Source organism: Bombus bifarius, unplaced genomic scaffold (assembly GCF_011952205.1).
Source record: "Bombus bifarius isolate JDL3187 unplaced genomic scaffold, Bbif_JDL3187 scf7180000008297, whole genome shotgun sequence".
In the NCBI taxonomy this organism is placed as follows: domain Eukaryota; kingdom Metazoa; phylum Arthropoda; class Insecta; order Hymenoptera; family Apidae; genus Bombus; species Bombus bifarius.
The window spans coordinates 34,172-51,141 of record NW_022884576.1 but is presented as its reverse complement, the minus strand read 5'-3'; the positions used below and the strand labels follow the sequence as shown (position 1 = coordinate 51,141).

The window sequence follows — 16,970 nt, the reverse complement described above, 5'->3', positions numbered from 1 at the left end:
CTAGTAAAATTATTAGCCCTAAACGAAGAAATTGATAGAAATTCCGGTTTTTAAAAATGTCCTTTTTTCACGACATTTTTGCTAAATAAGAAAATTATTATCTTTCAGTAATTAATAAAACGAAGTTATTATTATAAATGATTATGTTTCCCTTAATAATAGAATTACAACTAGGCAAAGAAATTATTACTACAATTTATTATTCAAGAGATTGAAAATGCGAATGAATTCGTGTTTCTCAACTAACGAGTTAATATTTCGTTTCGTATTTCAGCAACTAAGACATTTTTTCGTCCTGAAACATTTTTCATAATGCATCAGAAGATACACGCGTCTCGATATAGAAAACAAGTTAAGCTCGTCCATCTTCATTTCGATAACTTTCGACGAGTTTCCGGACTTTGATGGCCACGGTTATCCACGTCGTTAACTAATTCAATCCCCTCGATTAAAATTTACAAGGATGCCAGTATTTTCCTAGAAACTTGCTGGAAATTCGCAGAATCCCTCAGTTTCGTCAGATTAATAATAAATAATCGGTGATCGGTGTTTCTCGGGTAAACTCCTCGCTTCGCTTGAGTTTCGTTAACAAAAGCGAAACGTCCGTTTCTTCGCTATAGATGGAAATCGATTTCGTCGTCTACTTCCACCAGTCGATATAGAGTAAAATATTGCAAGGTACAACGAGAGAAAGAAAGAGGGAGAGAGAGAGAGAGATTTACTACGATTTAAACGGTTGGCCTCGATCATGGAAATCAAATCTATTTAATTGGATTTTACACGATTTACGTTTCATCACTCCGTGAGCTAGTGGAATAAATAAAATGAAAGGATTGGCTGTGAAATGTCCGCGTGAACACCGTTTTATCATGCGTCGTTTAGCATTAATAAATTAATCGATGATCGTGAATAACCGGTAATAACTAGAAGTCTAACCAATGCAACGGATGAAATTGTGGAAGACTAAATGACGAGCTTTCAAAGGTGTTTCACGAAAAATAGAGATAAATTTTCTTATATCAATTTTACTGATGACTGTCTATTGAAATACAGGGTGGTTGGTAACTGGTGGTACAAGCGGAAAGGGGGTGATTCTACGCGAAAAAAGAAGTCGAAAATATAGAATAAAAATTTTGTTTTTTAATTTTTCCTTCGAGACAACGATCTACAGTGAAATCCTTTATAACGAGACGTGATAAAGTGCACGTGTACCGAGCGAAAATTCAAAGTCGATTTTCTCGAAAACAAAGCCTCAAACGAAAAATTTTTATTCTATATTTTCGACTTCTTTTTTCGCGTAGAATCACCCTCTTTTCGCTTGTACCACCACGTACCAACCACCCTGTACAACTGCAAAATATAGCCTACAAATTATATTTTGTCAGTTTACTAACTTTACTAATACGATAAATTTGTAGCGGCACATGAGCTAGAGGACAATTCAAATCATGTTGTTGTTTTGCCTCGGAGTATCAATATCGTTAGGATACACGTAACGTAAGAATAAATAAACTTTGGACAAAACAATGTCGCCGCTGCGTACAACCGTCGAACAAAGACGAATTTGAATTTTCCGACTCTCCTCCGACCAGTATAAGTAAACGGACGCGATCGTAAGAGTTACCAGTTCAGTTATCTATCAGTTATTAATTAGTCGTGCGAATCAGTATCTATTAGGTCATCCCATAAGTTCGTGCCGACTTTTGTCATTACACATTACACATACATTTCATGTGTCGATTTATAAACATACGGCGATAAGGGACCAATACACTTGAGCTTAGCTGATCGAGAACAGGCTAGAGCAGATTTTCGTGGGTAATAAGATCGTAATATAGTGAACACAGTGACTTCTAACAGTAAAAAATGTATATTGTATATACTTATATGTTTTATTGTTGTACATTTTGTTATTTCAAAGTTCGTGTTTTAATTTGCAAGAAAACTGCTTTTTAAAAATCATTTACATTTTCAATCTGTTACTGATACTTTATAATAAAAAATTTTATGAAATAGGTCTTAATTCTATAAAAGTAGTAAAATAACACGTAGATGTAAAGAAAATTAAAGTCAAAATGAATTGTTGTTTCATGATTTATCTGATGCACTAAACAACACTTGCGACGGAAATGAATTCAGTGATAGCAGCAACCTTCTTGAATTAAGTAATGCGATTAGATATAGAAGAAGACTGAATAATAAATATAATACCAAATGCAAATTAAAAATGTGCATATATGCATCCTATTGCTTGCCAAGCATGCTTCTGGTGCGTTCAAAAATGTGCGGGTCCTGGGAGCGCGTTGAGCGCTCAGAGCGCTGTACGCAATGTGTTAACAAAATCCTAGAACCATAAAAGACACGATCCTCTCCAGAGATTCACATTTAAGCTTTGAGGAGACAAATTATGCCGACAGCGCAGCAAGACGACACATAGCGATGTGTCCTGTGTCTGAAAACGGTAACCGGAAATTGCCCCTGATTTCTCATGAACTCGCGAACGGAGCAGAAAACGATCGAATGCAACCGGTAGCCTGCAGTCGTAGTTCGTTATTCTATGCTCTATCTAGCGTATGATATATTCCTCGGTTCCGTTTCGAAGATTCTGGATCCCCACGCGTCACAATTTCAATCTCGCCTCATGCACACATTTGTTTCATATCGAACGTCGATACGATCGATGAATTAACCGATATTCATAGTTCAAGGTTTTATCAAGGGGATTCCACAGTATTTCGATATTTCGAGGATATAGTTTCAGAGGACGGGAGAAGGAAACTGGGGTGCCATGTGACGGGTTCCGCGGAAACTGTAGCTTATGCAACACAGCCTGCGACCAGCCGTATCTCACCTTCCGTGCTTTCATTATCAGTTACCATAGATCACCACGAACGAGCACCAATGACGTCGCATCCGTTCATCTCTCATCGCGAACTGTCGCGCCCCTCGACCAATGACGATCCATGTTCCGTATCGCGCTCTGTACCATCGATATCGATAATGTTCATCAGAGTACAATAAACTGCAGATCATTAACTCTGCTGTCGTTTTTGCAAATCTATACTACGATCTCGTCCGAGTTTTAAAAATAAGGCTTTTAATACTTTCATATGTTTGCTGCCATAAAGAATGGGAACAAAATGTCCACCAGAGATCAAATTTTATCTTTTGCACTTTTGAATAATATTTTTAATTTATTAAAATATACGTGTGTTTACTATAATAACTGCTTGAGATTTATCTTCTTACGCGTACATTTATTTATTTCACAACTTAGAAAACTGTTTGGATTAGAATCAAATGTAAATTGATCCTGAAACGTCATACGTATGTGATGCTGTAAACGAATGTGTTGATTGAAGTTGTGGTATAAAATTGATATACATATTAATAACAATCTATTTTTCAGTTGTAAACTTCTTGCATCTTATTGCGTCTTACTGTGTCTTCTCTACTTCTCAATTATAAACTTTGAAAATTTTGAAAGATGAAACGACACGATTGAGTGAAGGGTTTTTATTTATTTACATTTTACAATTTGTCCAGTAGGACATTTGGTAAAATATTATAGCTTAGTGGAATAATAATATAACATGTGGATGGCTACCCCCAGTGGGATACCATCTTCGAATTTGATTGATTTATTTCTTTAGTGTGGTGAGTGTTTGTTTGTTTGGTTATGTCCTTTGTGAGATCTGTTGGGTGTTTCCTTTTTAATCTTCTTTTTATGTGAGCGAAGGGTGATCCAAAAAGTGTTGTAGGGTTCAAGTAACGAAGAAGAAATTTTTATTTCACTTTGTAGGTGCTCGAAATTTAAAGTACGTAATATTTCTTTGTTTCTTGCATCTTATTGCATCTTACTGTGTCTTGTGTCCTGTTTTTGAGAGAAACAAGGAACCTTTGTTATATTTCCTTTCGTGTGCATAGTACATAATACATATTTCAAAAGAATATGTAGATTAAAACGTCAGGAAATAGAGATTTAGAACATTCTGTTGCGTAGGTTCTTCTTAATGTTTGTGAACTAGCGCGATTGTAGTCCGATTAACAAAGCCGTAACTAACAAGATTAAGAAACGTATTCCGGCTTAATATTTTCTCTTCGCATTATCGCGCGGTTGGAACAGGAACGAAGGAACATGGAAGAACGGTGATCCGTAATGTAAACAGTTTAATAGCTGTGATTCATCGTTTAATCCAATTGCGAAACGGATTGCGTTATCTCGAACGAACCGAGTTTAAAACAAAATCAATAAATTTGCAAGGTTTGCCATCAATCTTTAAAAATCGTTGATCCTTCGAGCTCTATTTAAAAAAGAACTTTATTTTACTCTTGCCTGGTAACATCGAATTTTACTCGTGACACTTATAATTCTTATTTAATAAAGACAAGTTGTAATTGTAACAAAATGTATATACTTTAACTGCAGTTTCAATGTTCTATTATGAATAGTATAAATATAAAATATGTGCAATGTCCTCATATCGTGCTTCAAAAAATTCCACGTTTCCGCAGACACTCACGTTTCTTTACGAGTGAAACGTGAAGCTCTCGATCTTTCTCGATGCAGTAGACAGCATACCAAAGAAAGCCAACCACAGAATTTAATGAGGAATCCGCTTTGCACACTTTTCCAGGGGGTAATTGGCACTTCGCCTCACGCTAATTGACAGATCCATTCCGCGCCCTTTATCGCGAGTGTGAGGAATCGTCTGTAGAAAACGGGGTTACAGCTAATGTACGCTGCCATTCACCGTCGTTCCTTTCTCGTCTTATAACCGTTTTATAACCACGTTAAAAGCCAGTGTCCAACTTTCGAGTCGAGTTTTCAGTCTCTGCTTTAATCGTCGTCTGAATTTATACTCAACTTTGGACATAATTAGAATTAGCTGACAATAATTAGAGCATCGTTACTACGAATGGTTCTATCATTATATCAACAGAGCAAATAACAGAGAAAAATTCCTACATGATTGATAGATTGATTTTTTATTAGTATTTATTCTAGCTATTGTGATATTTATTTTTATTATTTTGTGATAAAAAGATTTACTTTTAGATAACAGTTGAGAAAAGACGTACAAGAAATGGATCAAAGACATCATATTTATGTAACTAACGAAGGACGCATTCCTTTTCTTATTTCTGCTTCTTTTTGTCTTTTCTCATTTCATTCCATCAAGATTCCATCAAGATAAAAATATATTCTCTTCGAATATTGTGTGAATTTCGTTCTAAAACAATGGCTGCCTATCACAAAGAGCATATGACATTTAAATCTTTCCAAACCAAAAGGAAAATAGTCTCTTTTAGAAACTTTATCTTTAAAGTCACGAAATTCCTTGTGTCGTAAATGTTTTCACCAAATCTCTTAGATCATACAGTTTTTCTCCCACTGTACAATAAATTGCTTCCTCGCCATTGTCTACGCCGAGACGTCTTTAATTCAACAGACACGAAATTTACAGCGCTTTCCTAAGTGCTTAAACTTAATTAAACTACAACCTCGTGCTCTGCTTTCTCTCTATTTTTTCTCTTTTTTTCTTCAGAAAGAACAAGCACGTGTTACTATTCAGTCGGTAGGTTTAGCACAACACTGGAATGGGAAATTACGTGTCTTTGAAGGGAACTTACTTCTCTAGTCGCACGTCTAAAAATATATAACGAGAAATTAGAATGTTTTTCGTGACAGTATTTTTGCTCATCAACAAGGACGAACCAGGATGCGCTAAACGAGAGGGTAAACGAAGTTATGGCGGGACGAGAACTTTCAGGGGATTAAAGCGTCCCTTTCTCCGTTATTCTTTTCAGGGAATTACATTCTCTCTCTCTCTCTCTCTACTCTCTACTCTCTCTACTCTCTACTCTCTCTACTCTCTACTCCACTCTCTCTGCTCTCTACTCCGTTCTCTCTACTCTCTACTCTCTACTCTCTACTCTCTACGCTCTACTCTCTACTCTCTACTCTCTACTCTCTACTCTCTACTCTCTACTCTCTACTCTCTACTCTCTACTCTCTACTCTACTCTCTACTCTTTACTCTCTACTCTTTACTCTCTACTCTTTACTCTCTACTCTTTACTCTCTACTCTTTACTCTCTACTCTCTACTCTCTACTCTCTACTCTCTACTCTCTACTCCACTCTCTCTACTCTCTCTCTACTCTCTCTACTCTCTATTGCTACGATATAAAGAGACGGACAGGATCGTTCGTTACTTCGAAACTCTCGAAAGCGTTTCGACGCAAATAATAGAAATTAGTTCCCGTTTGATCGAAGTTTCATTATCCATTCTTCGGTAACCATTCGTGCAGCTGACAAGCCGCTTTGCCAGTAACGCCCGAATGACGAACGAAGTCAGGATAACGAGCCACTGTTTTACTATCGCGAAATAACGATCGAACCGTGCCGTTTCCACGCTTGCTTCGTTCATCGTGCTTCTCTTTTAATGGCTGCTACCGTGAATTGTTGTTCTCCTTGGACCTTTACCCCGCCGTTTGCTGGGGGTTAAAAGGAACAAATAATGGAACAAATATCGGATATCGAAATGCAGGAGCTAGTCACTTAGTTGCAAACTCGTATCGGTTAATAATTTCTTTGTATTAAAGATAATCAACATATTGGTATTCTAACTATATCGTAGTACGTATTTTTTATCTATGCAATAATGAACGTAATTTATAAATAAAAATCGTCAAAATACGATAAAACGATATAACGAAATCGTAAAATCAACTGGAAATAAATCTATTTCTGGTGAGAGACGAGTGAATTGAGAAAGTGAGAAGACAAAGTGAATACGTGAGATTTCTGTCAGGAGGTTGCTACATGTTATACAGATTTGACAAACGAAACTTGTTTGTCTTTTCAATGATGTTTTTATTAATATTAATTATAAGGAAAAGAACATTTCTTACATTTACTTGAATTAGTAATTATGTATAAACTATATAAAGTATAACATATTTGAAAGCAAGCTTTTCAAATTGTTGTATAAATTATAACATATTTGAAAGCAAGCTTTTCAAATTGTTGTTCTTCGCTTATTTGCAAAATCTCTTTCTACATTAGAATTTTCTTCAAATAATCAATCGTGAATGTGTTAACGTTGAAGTACAAACAGATTCGAATTCCCGTACACAAAACGTTGTGTAGAGATTTATACAACAGTCGATTCAGCCGAATTCTACGTCACAGTTATCACACCTTCTGGTATCGGTTGTGATGCTATTGTGGGGGTAATTAATCGACTGTCGCGAAGCTAGGATCGCGATTAATTTGACGAAAGGCATGGATAAACGGATTGGTCGGCTTAACGAACAGAACCGCGCTGTTTTTCACACGCGTTCGAACGTGTCGGTCTCCTTTTTCCACGCCGCCAACCGTTCCAGTGCTCGATCGCTGGCTGATGTCCAAAAAAGTGACCGCAAATGGAGAATCGATGGAACAACAAGCGCATTCATCGGACTCATTAATTCTGTAACTGCGTTGCCCGGCCGCGTATCTTCCTCTCCGACCGATTTATCACGTTCCAAAACGAAAGTATAAACAAAACATAGCCGCGTGGTTGGATATTCCCATGCAATTTGTAGAGTCCTTCAACATAGAGACGCAGCATAGGCTAAAAATTTCAAGAGCAAATATTTCATTTCTTTTATTATAGGTGTTTATTTATTATTATCGTTGTAATTATAATAATGAGAAATAGAGAATTTTCGTTCGAAGGAAAAGTTCTTTACCAGGCATGTAAACATGAAACCGGAATTTTTGTATAGAAGATACACGTTTATTGTATGAAAATGATTAAAAATATTTTATTCGAAGTATTGCCCATCGCTAGCTGTACATTTTTCCCACTTGTCTGGCAATTGGTGGATGCCACGCCAAAAAAACTGTCGCTCTTTTGATGCAAACCAGTCATCGAGCCATTTTCGTACATTTTCGTAAGAAGCGAAGTGCTGGTCAGAAAGTGCGTGTCCCATCGATGCAAATAAATAGTAATCGGACGGAGTCAAGTCTGGTGAGTAAGCCGCGTGCGAAAGTATTTCCCAACCGAACGCTTCGATCGTTTCCTTGACCGGTTTTGCTGTATGTGATGGTGCATTATCACGAAGCAAAATTACTTTGTCTTGCCTTTTTTGATATTCTGGTCGTTTTTCACGCAAAGCTTGATCCAAATCGATCATTTGTTGTCGGTAGGGCTCAGTATTAACGGTTTCGCCAGGTTTTAACAGCTCATAGTAGATCACACCCTTCTGATCCCACCAAACACAGAGCATCGTCTTCCGTCCATAGCGATTTGGTCTTGTAGTCGATGTCGGTGGTTCGCCTGGAGCTACCCATGATCTTTTACGCTTAGGATTCTCAAAATATATCCACTTTTCACCGCCAGTCACAATTCGGTGGAGAAACGACTTTCTTTTGTATCTGGCGAGCAGCATTTCGCAAGTGGTTTTTCGGTTTTCCTGCTGTCTTTCATTCGGTTCACGTGGAACCCATTTTCCCACCTTCTGGATCTTTCCCATGGCTTTCAAACGTATGGAGACGGCTTCTCGTGTCACCATTAATCGATCAGCGAGTTGTTGTTGCGTTTGAGCGTCATCCTCATCCAACGATGCTTGCAATGCGCTGTCTTGAAACTTTTTCGGTGGTCTTCCACGTTCTTCGTTCCTCGCGTCAAAATTGCCTCTTCTGAATTTTTTAAACCACTCAAAGCACTGTGATTTACCAAGAGCATGCTCACCGTAAGCTTCGACAAGCATTCGATGCGATTCTGCAGCAGTTTTCTTCAAATGGTAACAGAAAATCAATGCTGTCCGCAAATCGTAGTTTCCAGGCACAAAATTTGACATGTTCAACGCTATTACAAACTATGAAACTTGTATTGTTCTGAGTCGAAAATGTTTGTGAGATGTCAACAAAGACTTTTGGCATCAATGACGCAGTTTAGTGATAACTACATTATCAGCTAGGGCCATCTATAGGCAAATTCCGGTTTCATACTTACATGCCTGATATTTACGATATTGCTACATACATAATATCGCGATATAACTAGAATATATTATATGCATAATTTTCAATATTATTAGAATAATCATTCCAACGCATCCAATCACTCATTGAATAATCGACCATCCTCTTTAATCAATGTTCTGATTATCGGTCAAGTTTGACTGTCTTCTTAATTTTTACCAGGATAGACGTTAGCTTTCATATTTCACACAATGCAATAATGGTAAATATTATCGATATTTAGATATCTCTCGTCCACGTCACCGATTTTGATGATTTTTAAATATGTCGTACAGGTCAATGTTTAGAACAAATTTTTCTTATATATGAAATCCGAGATATTCCCAACGAATCGTCGGTACCACCACAGCAAATTCTGCCTATATTTTTGCATCCATGTCAGTCTGATTGCCGTAAGGCGACCCGATAATATAACACCTAATCCAAACCTAATTCTTATTTTTTGTTCGTAGTTCAAATATGTATAAACGGAGATTAGGTGGGGCGACAAACATGTCAGCTATATTTGTGACTTCACAGATAGACATATTAGTAGTATATCTTCTTATGTTTGAGTTAGTTGACATCAACAATTTTTACGAATATCCTAGAAACTCAGACCATGCGGAGGTTATGTGTATAAAAAAAAGATTGTTCAAAATATTGATTTTTACTACATATTCAAAAACCATCGAAATTGGTGAGATGGGTGAAATATCGATGATCACCCATTTTATTTCATAAGACATTCGATCGTTGAACTCGTCTTGATATTAATTAGGACACTATGTACTTACTTGAAATTACGTTTAGGAGATCATCGAAGATCATCTAACATGATTTATAGAAATGTAAATCATTATATAATGTAATCATGTAAATCATTATATTTTCTACCTTAAGCGATATTTTTGTATTGCATATTTTTTTCTTGAATCCTTGTAATCTCAACAAAAGTAGATATATATTGGGTGTTCTAATTTTACCGAATCTCCAACCCAATTTCGACTCTCTTATACACATAACCTTTTTCAACGTAGACACAATATTTTTAAGCTTTGCCTTCGCTCTACGTAAAAATTGTTCATTTTGACGAGGTAAAAAGGAACGGGACTATATTGGCGATATCGATCGCCAAACTCAATTAAAGAGTTGAATTCATAACAATTCGTAACAATTTGGTGAGATGAAAACTTGACAAGCCTGGTGAAATTCTAGAACGACATAGCCTTTCAGCTGTCATATTAAAAACCGTGTATTTTTACCGAGTTTACCATGTGCTACAGCGGATTCTTCACGGAGCGATTAAACTATTTCTTCACCATGTATAAAAACGAAATACGTGATTTTGGGAAACAGTGAATAGTAGGTAAATAGAAACACCAGTATGCTGTAAAAATAGATCAATGAAATCATTACCTATTAATACTCTGCTTTAGATATTCAGCTTTCCTATCATTACACAACTGACAGGAATAGAACATTGAATTTGTTTTGCTTTGTTTCAAAGAACCAACAAATTCTATGTATCAATTTACTACACGTATCAATATTTTTTGACATTTCTTTTTTTGGTTATCTATATGTAAAAGTTCAATAACCTGAAATTGAGTGATATCGGAGATCAAAATATTTTTCTATTCTCGATATATAATATCTCTTTCTATTTTTCTATTTCCTTTGTATCCATCGAACATTGTGATAAGTTTTGCTGGGAAAAAAACTGGTACACCTTGTATATAGTTAATAAAGACTGTACCTTTGGCTGACCAGATATCGTTCCTACTACTAAACTGCCGTATTTATGTAGGAATGTTTATTATAAATTAACAGAAAAGACAGTATGATAAACACAATATTGTAACACTCTCACAAAATTGGATATAATATCGCACTTCACGAATTCGCTTAACACTATTTCTACGTCACAGCAACACGATGAACTTCTCTCGATCACGATTAATTCAACTCTGACAGCATTACCATTACTGTAACAAACCTTGGTAACGCTCACAACACTCCTTGACAACATTAACATATCTTAACAACGTTTATGAACAATCAGCCACGTCTTTCGCTAACGTCACACCATCCCACATTTATTATACATTATTGTACATTTGATGCTGTAGAATATTATTGCGAAAGAAATTTGTTGAAATTTTGATGGATCATCCAACAAACGTGTAACAATAAGAAAAAGTTGTAAAACATTTCACGCACGGAATGTAAATACGCAAAGTGTTTACGGCAAATCCGTAAGAGTGGCATGATTGCGCGAGTTGGACAGCCACTCGTCAAACTGTCATAAATCTACTGCAAGAAGAGTTATAACCGACGCCTCTCCATTGTTCAAGGCCGCTTTATCCTCGTCACCGGTTTCCTCCGGTACGAATCTCCGAATTTCCAATTTTCTCTCGTTGTTATTCGTTTTTCCCGTTTTGCTTTCGATTCGTCAATCCTGCAATCGTGGCACGCCGACGCGGCGGCTTTTGCAGAATCTGCAACGATGCGACGCGTCGATTGGCCTTGCACCGTATACAGGATGATTCTGTAGAAATGAACGCTATTCTCCATCCTTTCTTCTTTCGTAAAAATCCATTTGTAAATCTCTTCTTTTAAGAAACTAAATTTTCATCTGTCAACGGTGAAAAATTGAGTTCTCCTCGCCTTTTTTTATATTCATACACGCGTTGCTCCTACATAGGCAAGCGCATTGAAAATCAAATGACACTTTTTGAAATTTAACGTGAATTCGATCGTGGATCCGAGTGAGAAACATGAAATCCATACCGCTTTAAACTACTCAATATATTTCTTAACCTTTCACAATCTACAACTCTAATCTACTCTAGTATCAATCTATCAAAATTGTCAATTTAAATTTAACATATCCATTAACATCTTATATATCTGACTCTAGTAGAGAGAAATAGCTATGACCCTCAGTTACAGGATGACTAACTAAACTAAATTCTGAATGAGAGACCAGTGATTAATGTATTTAGCCATAGTGACTTGATCGTATTTATCACTTGGTGAATCAGTGAGTTGCTCATTCAACACAATCAACAACAGTTGTTTGACAATTTTTCATCGTCTTACCAAGAACAAATACGTAACTACACGAAGAAGAATATTCTGGTTTTGCGCTGAGTCGCTGAGGATCAAGATTTATCATCATTTTATTGGATCATTTTTCCGAATGTTAGGAAGACAATGCCCTTTGTCTCCTGGTTTTGTCCCATATCGAATCGGCAGAACGAGCCACGTTCGAGTTTTAAAACCGGTGCATCGAAGATTCGAAGGTGCAACCAGAGCTGTGCACGCTTTTGGTTTGATTTATGCGATCGCTATAGTGACATGGTGATAAATGAGCGCACTGGATGCGCCGAGAGTGCTGGCTATATCGATTTTTGCGGTGTACGATTCAATCTATTTGAAACTCGATACTGTTTAATATAATGTCATTTGGTCATCGTATTCGAAAACATTCGTTGCTGGATAGTGTTTTTTAAAAAGACGTTCAGTAACGCGTAATTTAATACACGTGATTTCTGATGAATCTTTGATTACGACGAGCTTTCGCCTACGATAACGAAGAGCTACGGATCCTGAAAGCTGATACTGACAATTCTGGAACCTGATATCTATACAATATCCTCGCTTTATTAGTATAGTGTTCATTAAGAACTTCATGGTCGTGGGGTCTTGCGAATTGAAATTCGTCGTTATCATATTGCGATAACTAGAGATTGCTACAGTTTTTGAGATTCATCGATAGTAACATTTAAGTGTATTCCATTTATTTCAAGTATGTATACCCATGTATTTTAAGTATATTAATTATTATTCATTTTACACGACGTTCTAGCAATGCCCCTGTTAATGTTCATTTTCAACTGCACTTTTATTCATACGATATTTATGTAGTAATCAACATGTACTCGTGATTCAAGGTTCGATATTAATTTAATGTCGATTGGTATACTACGCTGATCAGGTCCATTTATGTAATAAAGAAAAGTTAGTTTTTTAAATTTTCTTATTGTAAATAAATTTACGATAATAATTCTAACTCTAGAATCTATAAATTAATTATTATAACATCCAGATGATAAAACAAATTTTTATTCATTGCAAATAGATTTCATTTCTTTAGTCATACGTAAAAAAATCCGTAAAAAATTACCGTAAACATTCGCACTCTCATGATTAGTATAACTCCGCAGCAGTCCTTTAATGCTTCATAATTGAATTGATAATTGAATTTCCAGAATCGCTCATCCAAGCCGCATCAGTAACGACGCATTCGACGATCCTGACGCGAAACGGAATCCGCGAACGTTCACTCTTCGAGCTGAATATGTATATCAGACTGCAAAGCAATAAATCGGTCTCAACGTCTAAATCACAGTCGATATAATTAGATAATCGATTCTACACGACGAACCGATCGAAACCAAGGGCGTCGTTGAAGCGTCGTGTAAAATGAATAATTAATATGTTCAAATGGAACTACACTTAAATTGTGTAGCAGCACTCATCCGACATTTCCGTTGCACGTGCACAACTATGTCTTCTCCTAGGCCAAATATCCATTACACGCATCTACACGGGAACCGACGTCTCTCATTTGAATTCACACACAAAGCTGCGCGCATGGAAACATGCTGGTCTACATAGAAACGTAGTACTATGCGTGTTACCAACATTTTCGTCGTGTTCCGTCCGTAACACGGACAAGCGTCCCTCAATGTATTCATATTCGAAGTTACATGTCCCAACGGTGCTTCAATCTCCGTGGAAGATTGAACCGAGATGCTGGTCGTATTTCGGGAACCGAGTCTTGTAACGAACTCGTATGAAATTCGTAATAACGCGCGTTTCTGTTCCCAGTTGTGTTGGTATAGTTTTGAAATTCTCTCAAAGGATCTTGAAGGCGATAAAGAGCGTCTTGAATGGACGATCTTTGTCCGTTTGTAGCGTTGTGTCGTGTATGTCTTGCGATTAATTAATTCTTTAGCTGTTATTTAGTCGTAATGTTTATTTAGAAGAAGTGATGATGAGCTACTTGGGTTTAATTGAATCAAAGAAATACTCTACGTTTAAGTGAATTGTTCCTTGTAGACAAGTGTATAAATCTTAGTTGAAGAACGTGTCTTCATGTAGTAAAAATATATTGGTCGGAATGAAATTGAATCCGGTGATCGAAATATCTCGATTTGTTTTTTGTAATTTATGATTCTAAAAGAAATGCTAGGTTTATGACACAATTTTATATAATAATAAAACGTAAGACAAGTAAAAAATTCTAGAATTAATATTATAAAGAAAAGACTCATAATTACTATGATTAAATAGTACTCAAGAATTCCTTCCACCTCAATCAAATTATAAACCTCATCGACAAAAATCTTATATGTTCTTTGTTACATTCTTGGACGAAACATTCGTCGACCAAGTCATTTGTCTTCGAACGTTTGACGGATAGTCAGCAAAGAAAAAGGGAAGAGGAAGTGAATCGTATTTCTAGAGAGGAGTTCGAGTAGAGTTCCGTTCGTTTTTTGGTACACGTTGTTACGCGAATCCCCCTACAAATAATCCTGAAACGGAAATGAAACGGATTACGTTCGGTAAAAAAATCTCATCTCCGCACCCTTTTATCTTCAACGTTAATACGTTATTTCGGTTTTATTGCGCTGTTCCACTAGTGAGTGTCCAAAGGTCCACTCTACGTGAACGTATTTGTCCAGGATTGATTTTGCTTCCGTATTCTGAATTATTAAAGCCGGTCTACCTCTTTGACTCGTGTATACTTGGATAGGATAGTTGACTATCTATATGTTTCCATTAACATTTGCGTTGGTTAATTACTTGAACGTATTTTGGAACGTGAATAACACACGATAGAGAATGTTTGATTATGGACAATGCGTCTGTAAATACCGTGATTATAGATATTAAGATTGCCGTGATTATAGATATTAAGATCGCCGTGATTATAGATATTAAGATTGCCATGATTATAGATATTAAGATTGCCGTGATTATAGATATTAAGATTGCCGTGATTATAGATATTAAGATTGCCGTCATTATAGATATTAAGATTGCCGTGATTATAGATTATAAATGTTTAAAACAATCCTTCCGTGATTTTAGAAATACCAGATTTTCTGACAATGAACATAACAAAGGATTCTAGTTCTAATTCTAATGTTTAAACGACGTGAATATAAGAAGTCTGTTTCAAGAAAGTAGAAGATATTGTCGTTGACATAACCTCATTTTGTCTCTTTTAGATAGTATACTGCATTCTACTTTTCATATTCATAAACTATGTGGCGCTATGTTTGCAAATTGGTTTTTCCATGAAGTTCAATATATCGTGGTCATCAGAGACTCACGTTACTAAATTTTTTAAAGTGATTAATTGTTTCAAATGAATTAAATGTTGTGGTGTAGCATATTTCAATCTATAGCCGCTTCGAGGGCAAAATATATCAAATTCGCGTGGTAGTCAACGTGTTAAGGATACGAAAAGAAAAATATACAATGTTGCTTAAAAATAAATTCTATATTTCTAAAAATTATAAAGTGTGCTAAATGTGTAAAATTTGTTTCAGGTTATCGCAACTGCGCCAAGACAACCACCGGCGGTCAGACATGAATTTCACGGCTGGAAGCAACAACATAACATCGCGTGTCGTTGGTGAGATTAATTAATCACGGACTAAGCACCGGTCACGATAATCGATTCTCAGGATCAACGATAGATCGTCGATCTGCCTGATCGATCTGATCTTTACGAACACCGGTGAAACAAAAAAACATCGTTTTTACCTTTAATAATAGAATTTCCTTTTTCGGTCGATCGATTTGATCAGTAGCTCATCCTCGAAAAAATCGGCGATCGTTTCGACGATAATTATTCGCGAGTTAACTTAAAATCGTGTAAAAAAAAAAAAAAGATTAAAATCGTTTTCTTTCGCTGGAGAAATATCGCCGTTATAAAGTGGGCCATTATTGTACAGATCTAATTTAGATGGACGCTCTAGACAGTGCGTAAAAAGTCTTTAAGATTATTTGTAGTTCGTTGTCCCGATGACGAGGAACATCGGATATAGGAGAATAATGAACGACGGAACATATGGAATGTTGAAATCAATGGAGAAAAGTTGGTGCTGTTTGGAATGTTGCGTCGATAGTGGTTATCAAAGATTTATCGCTCGTTACTGAAAGGATAGCTGAAGCGTATTGAATCGAGAACGATGTTGATTGAAAAAACGAGTATTACGGTTAGATGCATTGCACGCTGAGTTCCTTAGAATTCCGATTATATTTCCTTCATATTGATCGTACTGTATATATTGATACTTATCGATATATATATATATATATATATATCGGGTTAACATTAGAATTTAGGGCGCGTACCAATTCTTCGTTTGGATTAGCCATCGGTTTACAAAGCAGAGATTATATTTACACGTGTATACAAGTTTAACGAATAATATGTTTTACGAATATTTTTTTTATTGAACGCGTTTTATTGAACGCTATTAACGATATCCTTGGGTTCAAGCGAATCCACGGTCAACGGGATAACTCTTTACTATGCGTAGAATAATTTTAGACACAAAATACGATTGCTGAGACGCTCGGTATAAACTGCTCGATGTGTCATCCTCCAAGGCGATCGCACGAAGCATAAACTGATGGAAATTTTCCTCGCTGTACGATTGCATTTTTTTTGTTATATACTCGTTGGAAGCAATGAGAAAGTTCCAAACGCCGTTGCTAGGCAGTTTCTGTCTGAAGTTTGATTATTAATACAATGTATGCCCCATTATATTGACACCTCCAAGCTACAATCCCATGTGGCCAGGCCCGTTCTTGAGGCCGTATGCCGCCACAACCACACTTCTAGGGAGAACCATGCAATCACTCCAC

At 36.4% G+C, this 16,970-nt stretch overlaps 1 protein-coding gene across 1 annotated transcript in view; it reads left to right on the top strand.

Annotated features, from left to right (window-relative positions):
* LOC117212447 overlaps positions 1 to 15,969 on the top strand; it is a 401,448-nt gene extending 385,479 nt beyond the window's left edge. The window contains exon 11 of the mRNA XM_033457305.1: positions 15,644 to 15,969. The gene's annotated coding sequence lies outside the window, so the exon portion shown is untranslated. The remainder of the gene's footprint in view (positions 1 to 15,643) is intronic.
* Positions 15,970 to 16,970: the final 1,001 nt, after the last annotated feature.